Here is an 11654-nt window from a genome sequence, read left to right as displayed (position 1 = left end):
CGAACAAAAGATAAATAAAATAAAAACGACATAAATTAAATAAATATCCAACAAAAATAAATAGAGGTTCATCTTAAAACTCTAACTTATAAAGAATTAGTTAAACATGGTAAGTAAAAACAAATTACTAAAGATAAAAACATAACCTAGAAAATCAAGGAGAAGATAGAAACTCTCCTGAAACTCCAAAGTTGCCTTCCTCTTGAACTGCCACAATTCTAAACGAGAAATTATGAATGACAAAAGCTAGTATTTATAATGAGAGTTTCTACATGGGTTTGGGTTGAAAGTGCGGGCTTTACCCACAACCAAACTAGGAAAAGATGATTGCGCCCCACATTTTCAGATGCACAGGGTGCATGGCTAGCATGCCTAGCGCATGTGAGTGCAAGGGAACCCATGCTCTAGGAGCATTAGAAATTCCTTAGGCCTATGGCTTGGAAACATGCCCTAGGCATTTTTTCATGTTGATGACAGGTCATCTTACATTATTCTTAGCATGGTTTTTAGTTATTTTTCAGTAGGATTTAGCAGCAAAGAGGAGGAGTATTAGAGCAATTGCCTATGATTTCGGGACTTTTGTAATGTTTTTTATATTTGAGTCTCTAATTCTAGTTTTCATGGTATCTAAAAACAAATTACTAAAGATAAAAACATAACCTAGAAAATCAAGGATAAGATAGAAACTCTCCTGAAGCTCCAAAGTTGTCTTCCTCTTAAATTGCCACAGTTCTAAACGAGATGTTCTGAATGACGAAGGCTAGTATTTATAATGAGAGTTTCTACATGGGTTTGCGTTGAAAGTGCAGGTTTTACCCACAACTGAAGCAGGAAAAGATGATTGCGCCCTAATGAGTCAATAATTATCTATTTTAGTATAGTATTTAGTTTGGTTTTAATTAGATTTAAGTTTATTTTATTTTAATATTATTTCCTTTTAGAACTATTTTACATCAATTGCATATTATTATATTTCAAGAACGAATATTTGATGGATTGAGTCTTGGAGCAAAAGAAAGGGGTTTTGGAGCTGATTCGGTGCAAAAATACGAAGATTCGGAGTCAAAAATACGTCTCTATTTTTAGTTTACTTGTGGAACATTCTAGTGATGTAATTGCTTAGATTTTAAGTCGAATGTAAACTATAAATAGAGTAGCTAGCCATCACAAATATTGATCTTTTCTTGGAATTCAATATGTGACAATTGTCTTTCTAATAAAAGTTCTTTTCTTTTCCTTTACTTTCTTGTTATTTACGTTTATGCTTTCTCTCTTCTTCTCCATGTCTACGATGAACATGAGTGAGTAGACTTCTCTTTGTCTTGAGATTGTTGGATAAGTCTAAATGACATAATCATAATCAAACCAAGCTTAAAACCTTAATCTTATGTAACCCTAATTTCTAATCTAAATTCACCGCTTTAACATGAATTAACCATTATCAAACTGTGGAAACGAAAGTGGAGGTTTTGATAATTGTTAATCCATCATCTCAAATATCAATTCATAAAACAAAAGTGGACCTTTGATATTCGAACAAGTGAATTTAGACAAGGGTTGCAAAGGCAGCGAAATAGTATTTGCAATCTTTGAGACATATAGTTTCAATCTTCAAGGGAACTAATAATAATCAAGTCAGCGAAATAGGCTTGGTTGTTAGAGGAACCAAAATCTAATAGTAATCAAGTCAGCGAAATAGGCTTGGTTGCTAGAGGAAAAAATGAGAAATTGTCCTTAGAAGTTAGGTCTAACATAAGGTTATAAGTTTAATAGTTTGGTTTGTGAAGGACTTGTCAGTTAGATGAACCAATGATCCCAAAGCTCCTTTTATTATATTATCTTTTAATCGTTTGAAAACTCCAACTTTTCAACTTGATTCTCTTCTAAGCATCATCAAAAGTTAATTGAATTAAACTACTCCCTATCGGAACGATACTTTTTTCATTACTACTTCGATAGAACCGTGCACTTGCAGTTTTATTCCATCACACCCCGCATTTTCAGATGCACAGGGTGCATGGCTAGCATGCCTAGGCAACCCATGCTCTAGGAGCATTAAAAATTCCTTAGGCCCATGGCTTGCAAACATGCCCTGGGCATTTTTTCATGTTGATGACAGGTCATCTTACGTTATTCTTAGCATGGTTTTCAGTTATTTTCAGTATGATTTAGCAGCAAAGAGGAGGAGTATTAGAGAAATTGCCTATGATTTCAGGACTTTTGTAATGTTTTCTATATTTGAGTCCCTAATTCTATTTTTCCCGAAACATAGCAATTTTAGGTAGTTTTTGAAGTAATTCACGAAGAAATCATGCAAATTGACAAATCAAGAACATCTGAAGAATTTTAACGACTTAGGAAAACCAAGAATGAAGATTCAAAAGGCCTCATAAGACTTACAAATGGGAGAAATTATGTTCCTAAAGTTCTGAGCCAAGTTATTTGAAGACGAAGACCTAAAAGGACGGAAATTCGGAGATTGGGACCCAGAAAACAAATACCATGCGCCTAGGGAATGCATTGGGATGCACTCTCATGTGCCCCGTGGATGCAAAAATGTGGGGCGCAATAGTCTTTTCCTGCTTCCGTGTTGGGCAAAGCCGTCACTTTTAGCCCAAAACGAGGTAGAAAATCACACTATCAATATTAGCCTTCCTCATTCATAAATTCTGGTTCAGAACTTTGGCAGTTAAGAAAAAAAAGGCAATTTTGGAGCTTCAGGAGAGTTTCTATATTCTCCTTGATTTTCTAGAGTATGTTTTTATCTTTAGTAATTTGTTTTCAATTACCATGTGTAAATAAATCTTTTTAGGTTAGAGTTCTAAAATAAACCTCTGTTTATCTTTGTTGGATAATTATTTAATATAATATGTCGTTTATTTTATTTATTCTTTTGTTTGCTATTAAGTTCCTGATTTAGTGATTTATTTCAAAGGAGGGTAATGAAGGAAAATCGAATTCAAAACAGAATAAGCAGCGGATAAAATTTTAGATTTTCTTTCCTTGGATCATTACGAATTACAAATGAATCAGTGATTCGATTGTTACCTCAAAGTGTGAAATCTGAAAGCTGAAAGTTGGAATCTGGAAACTGGAATCACGATCACAGCAAAGCAGGCAACAAGCAGCAAAGCCTCTAGCAAGTCCACACGAACAGTGCTCCTCCAAAACTCGGTGCTAGCCAAGGAATGAGAAGTTTCAGAGAGCTAGGGTTTCTCAAAAATGTAAAACCTCAAACTTCAGCACTAGGGTTCTATTTATAGAACTCCTTGTGTGTTCTGCAAGTCAGAAGCCACTGTTGGACTTCATTAAGTCCAATGACGAGTTTAGTAATTATGCTAATTAATTAGCGTTAGTTACTAAACGCACCCCTTATATAAGTCATACTTATATATTTCTCTTTTGAATCTTCTTTGTGTGTGACCCTATAGGTTCTAGTCACGTTGGCAATAATATTAAATTTAATATTTAATACTATAAACAATGAGCGGTATCTAGCAACACATCATTGCTCCCCAAGTGACAAGAATGTCAAGTGATCTGACGAAACCTTTCCATGATAATACTCATGTGTACAATTACTCCTTTGTCTCGATATCATTATTGATCCCAAGGCATAGATATTTTCAGCCTTGTTTAGATCAATATTTATATTTCTTGATTCTGAAATATACTGAATAAATAATAAGTCCAATATCTTATATTGACTTAGTTCGGCATGGCCATGCAGTTTTACAGTCATATTTCATCAAGAGGCCTAAAGATATATCTCCTATTTATGAGGAGGGACAAATCCCATCTAGGACACTCATGCCCCTCAGCATGATTCATCAAGTACCCATCAACCAACGTTATGGTTATCCTTTTACAGACAATGTTAGAAAGGCAACAAAGCACTTGAGTCTACATCTAGGGATCATAGTGGTTTCAGGTCTAAGAGCAATATACACTTTTATCATTGTGAAAATATCTTATGACAATTTCATAACTTACTATGTAGTATTCTCACGGTGGGTCAATCCAGTATAAATATTACTCCCAATATTTATACCTATGTATAGACTTAATATCTCATATCTATGACCCATGAGATGCGGTCATCAGTCTACATACATAATAGTCTCGACGCTTTATTATTATACTTTATTCATATTAAAGCTTTGACTACATATACATTTAAGACTAGTGTTCTTTATGATAATGTAATCTCATGATTAAGTCACACTTAATATATTATTACACGAACTATCTATTCTAAGGACTTTATTAACATTATCTAAATATAATAAAGAGTGCCATATATTATTCAATAATAAAAGTCATGATACATAAGATAAGTTTAACATAAACTATTGGCCTCTAGGGCTTACACCAACAGGTAATTGTTATACCCCAATTTTTGACCTAAGATTATATAATGGGGGTACATAATTGTGTGAGCGAAGTAAGCACTAGAAAAATATTATTTGGAAATGATAAATTAAATAATTAATTTGGTCATTATTAAAAAGTGCTTTCTTGGTCCCCAAGTTTTGCTAAATTATTTTAGAATGCAATCTATAATATTTTGGAACACAATCTAAAAATATTTTGGTAGGCAATCTAATATATTTTAGTGCTTGATCTGAAAATATATTTTGATACACAATAATATATTTATGCACTGAATAACATATTTATGTATTGCATAATATATTTTTGTACTCAATATGGTATATTTTGGTACACAATTGTGATATTTTTGTATTAAATGAATTATTTGTCCCCAAAGTTTCTCATCTATTAGTTGTGAAATTTCTCTATAAATAGAGAGCTCATACAATGCATTCCGGACCCCGAAATTCACAGTTCATGATTCTTGTGCTTTTCCTCTCTTCTCCCTTCTTCGACTTGTGTTGACGAGTCTTTCTTCTTTTTCTACTCCTTTCTGTCCCTTTAGATTTCATTTATCATTGAAAATAACAAAAACATTCAAATAACAAAAACCACAAAAATATTTTCATAATAAACATTGATTTTCAATCAAGTGATCGTTCTTTTTATTTTCTTTCTTAATCAAATTTCAAATCAATTTTAACTCTACGTCAAGACTATTCTCTTTCAATATAAAAAATACAAACCAATTCTTATTTTCCACTTGGCTTTTACATTTTAAAACTTTTTCAAAACTAATAAAAAACACAAAATCAATCAAACGTCAATTTCTACCCCGAACTACGAGGTTTTGATCCCTCACGGGTATGTAGGCAAAGGACCATATCCTTCCAAATCATAAAAAAATGTAGATAATTAGGCCTTTATTTTTTCCACTTTAATTCCTTCTTTTAAAAAAATAAGCAAGTTATAGCACATTAATTAAATAAAATCAAGAGGTTCCCGTAGAGTACCACGGACATAAAGGGTGCTAATACATTCCCTTTATGTAACTAACCCCCGAGCCCTAAATCTTTTCAAATTGGGTAGTTTGAACTTTTTTCCCCTTCTCCTAAAAAAATTAAATGTTCAGTCGTGAAATGAATTAATGAGTCAAAAGCTAATCAAATAGCCTTGATCTTCGAAAAATGACGCGACAGTAACCCTAGATTAAGTACTTAGATTGTGGCAGGACCTAACATTGTTATTACTATCCTCTTGCTTATATCTTGATATTTATAGCATTATACTAGTAACTATCTGTCTAGGAAATAAGTGATTATTAACTAGTGTAAGATACCAATAGAGAGTTTACCCTAGGAAACAAGCGTCTCCGAGGAATAAACCTTTATCAAACCATTCTCTCAAAACCCTTGGTAAGGTAGACGACATAGGGATGTCCGTTTGTAGAACTACTAAGAATGAGAGAGGGTGTGCTATGAGTGATCTAAGATTCATAGATGGGCTGACCTACTGGAAGATTGGACAGGACCCATCTAATATTCCTTACAAAAGTTGCATAATCATATAGGATTAATAACCTTATACTGTAGCGCGCGTTTAACCTTAGTGTGACAATAATTGCCTTTGGAAAACTTGGAACACCAATTTAAGTTTATATTTCAATTACCTTTGAATTAAAAAGACCCCGCACGTAAGGATCACCGTGTGATTAGCAGGTGCAGTTAGCCGTCGGAGGGATAGACCTATAATGAACTGGGAGAATAAGACCCCACACGTATTGATCATTGTGCGATCAGCAGGTGCAACTTGACGACCGACTAGGTTAGAAACGTCCCAACGGGCTCATCACTTGTATAGTCTACCTAAGAATAAAACAAATTTAAGCATAAAAGAAAAGGTTGTATATGTAAATGTAAAAGAAATAAATTTTTATTAGATAATACTTGAAAGATAAGAAGCAAAAAAAGAAAATAAATTGACTAGTCAGATCATCTCAACTTAGCAAAAAGAAAAATGCAGAAAATAAAAATAATGGGTTGCCTCCCAAAAAGAATCGCTCGAAACTTCCTTCTTTTAAACCTTGTTATCATCAAAACTTAATAGGGTTTGTATAAAACTCATTTTTGGTTCAACAAATTAACTTTCAGTTCAATTTAAAATAATTTTTTTAAAAATTTTATAAGTATGTTAAGTCATGTGCTTGGCTAGGAAATTATATTAGTTATAGTAGAAATCTAATTTAAAATTAAATTTTTTTATTAAAATTTTATAAGTATGTTAAGTCATTTACTTCGCAAAGGTATTATATTAGTTACAGTGGAAATCTAAGACTTTCCAAGTCTCAATTTTATAGTGCTTCTTTTCCATATTCAGTTATGGGTAAAAGAACCATTTTCTCCATTGTTTTTAAAGAACCTTTTTTTCTCTTTAGAAGTGTAAATCGTTGTCATCTTAGTATTTGAATATCTTAAAGTTGCAAAGACATCTTTAAGTGGCTATTTTCTTAGTTATTTTGATCATTGAACCTTCTTTAATTGTCAATTTAATTTTTATTAATATTCTTTAGTAGAGTTTATAGTGCTGCTTTTTTTGAAAATGTCATTTTTTGCAATCATGATTACTTTGAAGTGTTAGAAACTTTAGTGGATACCACAAACTTTCCAAGTGTTTGCTGTATTTTGAAGTGCTGCTTCTTTTGTTTTCCTGTAGAGCTCCACTATTTTGTGGTGCTCCAAGTCTTTGAAGGACATTATTTCAAGAATCTATTGTTGAAATTGGGTCTAATTCATTGCTGATAAGGTGATGAGTGTCTCCTCTTTTATAAATTTGTATCAATAGATATTTCTATCCAATATGGGACTTGAGTTTTTTCAGATACACCTCTTCTAGTCCTTCACGATTGGGCTTTAGTGCGTGTGTATAAATTTTGAGTGGTTTGATCGATAGGTTCTGATACATGTAGAAATTTAGTCTAACTCTTCCTTACAAAATCGATTTGTGAGGCGAGAAGTACCTCTTCTTTATACACACAAAAATAGTGATTACTTATGGTTTCTCGACAAAACTACAAATCCAACTCATTAGACACACAAAAATTTCAACCAATATTTTCCATATTAATAACAACGTAAAATAAGTTTTCTATATCAATATTTTTCTATTTGTGGGTGTGCCTATATCAAGTAAATCGCTATTAAAGTGGGGAGGATGGATTCTAGGGTGAGGGTGAAGGTGAGAAAAACACAAGAAGGGGGGGGGGGGTGTTTAATTGTGTTTTCTTTTTCTCTAAGATAATTCTTCTTCTGAAGTATTTCAGAATCAGATGCACAGCGGAGTACAAACAGAGTAAGAGAGAAAGAAGAAAGACACAGGCAATTTATACAGGTTCCTTCCACAAACCGGAAGTCAGTCTTGTCCCCCTTGCACTTCCAAGGAGAGTTCCACTAAGTATAATCACAACTGATTACAACTGCTCAATACTTCAACAAGTACGAGACTTCAAAATGCTCAAGCACACAACAAGAGACTTCCTATGCTCAAGCACACAAGCAAGAGACTTCTTATGCTCAAGCACTAAAGCAAGAGACTTCTATTCAAACAGAATTACACAGAAAATTGTTTGAGTTTGAACACTTGATATACAATTAGTGGTGTTCACAATACAATGCAATTGAAAGACTCTAGACTTAAGAATTTCTAAGATATATCAAATGAGTACAGAAATTCTTAGTGCTTGTTGAAACAATTTCAGCAGAGTTTTTGCACAGTTAAATTGTTGATGGTCTCTCTCGTATTGTTTTGTGCCTTTGAACTCCAAGTCTTCACTCCTTTATATAGAGGTGTGAAAGAGACGTTGTGAAATTGCCAGCACGTCAAAGAGTCGTTGTAGCCTTGATCAATCACCAATGATCTTTTGTCTGATTTGGATGATGTCCTATGAAGAATTAATTTCAAATCCATTCTGAATTTGAAGAAACATTTCTGCAGGCAGAGCTGTTTTTCTTGTCTTGTAGCGTAGAAAAAAACAGAGTAGTGGAGGAAGTGGCTGTACGCTTCGTACAATGTACTTTGTCGACTCTCTTTGAAGGATAAGCATCCAATGACTTCAAATTCCTTCAAAACGAGCTTTCCACTATTCTTAAGTCTTTTCGCTTCCTTTAGATGAGCTTAAATAGCTTGTTTGAATCTTTAGACAAATTCTGTAGATTCTGGTGATGTACAGCTTCTGATGAATTGGCTTCTGATAGACTGCTTCTGAACTATTGCTTCTGATGGACTTGCTTCTGATGACGTCATCAGGTGCACTTTGTTTTCAGGAGCACTTTTACTTAAGAAGCTTCTTTAACTTCAGAGGCGGATTTCGTCAGACGCTTTAGGCTATTATTTTAATCAAATCTTTGGCTTTGACTATGGTCCTGTAAACTTGAACAAATAATTAGCTAGATCCAATTGACAATTTTTTAATACCTTGTTATCATCAAAACTTATTCAGGTTTATTGTTAAACACATTTTTTTCCAACAATCTCCCCCTTTTTGATGATGACAAACAATAGTATTTAAAAAATGTTCAATTGTTGTTGATTTAATTAACAAGTTGACTACTGGGTTTGAGGTTTGTAAGCTCCCCCTAAGTCCAATAAAACTTTCAAGAAGGGTTTGTAAGCTCCCCCTGAGTTCTACCCATGTTAATCAAATTTATCAATAAAAAGCGCAATAATATTAAGTCAGAAGCATTCTCATAAAAATATATTATTAAGAGTTCAGAGAATGGTTCTATTAATTTAATTTTGATTAAATTAATGGGTCTCAGAGCCTAAAAATACTATACAATTACTCCCCCTTTTGTCATCAACAAAAATAAAAAATAGACAAAAAGGAAAGATATGAGAAAGAAAAAAAAGGAAACTTAGACAATTTTCAGAGGCAATAAACAACATAAAAAGATTGTAGAAGAAAGGGAATTATATTAAGCATGAAGAAACAGATGAGTATACATAGCAACAATAGGTTCAGAAGCAGAGGCAAAAACACAAAAGAAATGAAATCTAAACAAGTTAAGGGTGTGCAACTAAGGTTGGGGTTGTTGTTTAGAGAACATTTCCATCAAGTGGTCAACCTTTTCTTGGTGCTTCTTCAGTTCTTCTGCTTGCTTAGCTACCACTTCTTCCAAAGATTCATTCTTCCTCTTCATCTCTTGGATTTATGCCTTAGCTTTTTCTTCTTTCTCTTGTGTAGATAAGAGCTTCTGCTTCAGCTTCTGCACAATCTTGGTCTGTCTTGTAACATACTCACTTTCTGGATAGAAAGGAGCATTAGCAAGAGCAAGAATTGGACCAGAAGATTCCTTAGCCTTGTGAATATCATCCAAGTGTTGTCTAAGAATGCTTGCTTGATGCTTGAGGCAGTTATGACCTACTTGAGCTATCTTATCCATCAGCAAATCAGTATCTTTGAACAGATTCATCCATTTATCTTTATAATGGATGGGAAGTATAGGAACATCTTTCAGAAGAATTAGTTCTCTAACTTCATCCTTGATCCTAAGCAGTTCATTGTCAATGTATTCAGACTCAAGAATTACTGCTGAGGAGTAGTGAATGGTTAAGGTTTGTGAAGTTGATGGTTGGTCAGAGGCTATCTGTGGTTCAGTTTGTTCAGAAGATGATGGTTGGTCCAGGTTGGTTTGTTGATCTTCTGATTAAGTGGTAGGTGGAGTTTGAGGTTGAGATTGAGTTTGCTCCTGAAGTTCTGGTACTTCAGTAGCTTGTTCAGGAATGTGTTGTTTTTGATTTTCTATTTGAATTTGTGGTTGCTCCTGAAGTTCAGATACTTCAGAAGCTTGTTCAGGGATGGGTTCAGGTTGAGGTTGTTCTTCAACAGTCTTTGTAGGGACTGTTTTAGAGGCTTTTTGTGAGGTTTCTGCCATCTCACCACCTAAGTGTTTTTCAAGAGATGACAGGGTTGATGGAGAAGATGGTTCTTCTTGATTTGGGATAGAAGGTTGAGGTGATGAAGGTTTATGTTGTTTTGGTTATTTTGAAATAACTTCTGATGGAGTTACTTCAGGGGCTGGTTGAGGTTGAAGTTGTTTTGAGGAATTATCATGTTAAGAGGTGGAATGAAAGGTGGTTGAAAGAAATAATCAGATGGTAACTTCTCAGCAAGCGCTATTCTCTTTTTGGAGATTGCAATTTTTCTTGCTTGAAGATCTGGGGTTTCAAAAGGAAAATCTTATGATGATTTCTTGGCTTTGGGTTTGAGGTTAGCCTTGGTTTTGAGTGGAGGGTTTTTGAGAGATGATTTTCTGATTCTTTGGCTTAGTGGAATGTTGTCGTCATCATCTAAAGAGGATGATGATGAGGATGAGGATAGAGAGATAGGTGGAGTCTGAATATTGACAGATGCTTGAGGATTACCTGAAGGCTGTCATTCTGTTCTGATAGCTTCTGATTCTGGCTCAGAAGGTGTTGCTCCTGATGTCCCCTTTCCTTTTAGAGCCTGTTTCAGTAAAGTAGTTGCTTCCTTTACTGTTTCTTGCTCACATTCAGAAGACAGAGCTACTCCTTCAGCAGCTCTTTCAGCGACTTGTTCAGCATTTAAAGGTTCAGGCTCAAGAAGCCCTGCAGCTCTGAGTTGCTCATCCCTTTGTATTTCATAAATCATCTTCATTTCCTTCCTTTCAGCTATGCGATTAGCAGCATAATCATTTGCCATCCTCTTAAGCTCAGGAGTCATTTCAAACATAGGGCACTCCATACTTAGAGGCTTCTTCACCTTCTTGCTTGCAGACTCTCCTTTCTCTTCTGAGTTCCACTCTTCAACTATATCTTCTTTGAGGTTTCTTTGTCCTTTGTATAATCTTTTCTTGATTTTACCAGGAACAGAACCTGATTCAGCACCAGAAGCTGTTGAGCTAGACAACTTTGGTCTTTTGGGTTCAGGTGCTGAAACATCTTCTGAGGTAGTCAGCTTTGACCTCTTGCCCTTAATCTTGAGAGGAGCTCCTCCAATATTATCAGGAATGGAGGCTATGTTGATGTACTCACCAGTTTCCTTTCGGTGAGCTTTGATGAATTCAATGATTACTGTAGGATTATCCTTTTTACAGACAGAAGGGAAATCCTGCATTAGTTTTGATTTAACATAATCTTCTCTCAGATCATCTTTATGAGTTGTGACCTTCTCAATGATCTTCATTGATCTGAGAGTCCTTCCATTGAATATTTTTCCTGTGACAGATCCTAGCTCTTCATCTGACACAACTTCAGCATTCTTC

Source organism: Medicago truncatula, chromosome 6 (genome assembly GCF_003473485.1).
Source record: "Medicago truncatula cultivar Jemalong A17 chromosome 6, MtrunA17r5.0-ANR, whole genome shotgun sequence".
Taxonomy (NCBI): domain Eukaryota; kingdom Viridiplantae; phylum Streptophyta; class Magnoliopsida; order Fabales; family Fabaceae; genus Medicago; species Medicago truncatula.
This window is presented reverse-complemented; position numbering follows the sequence as displayed.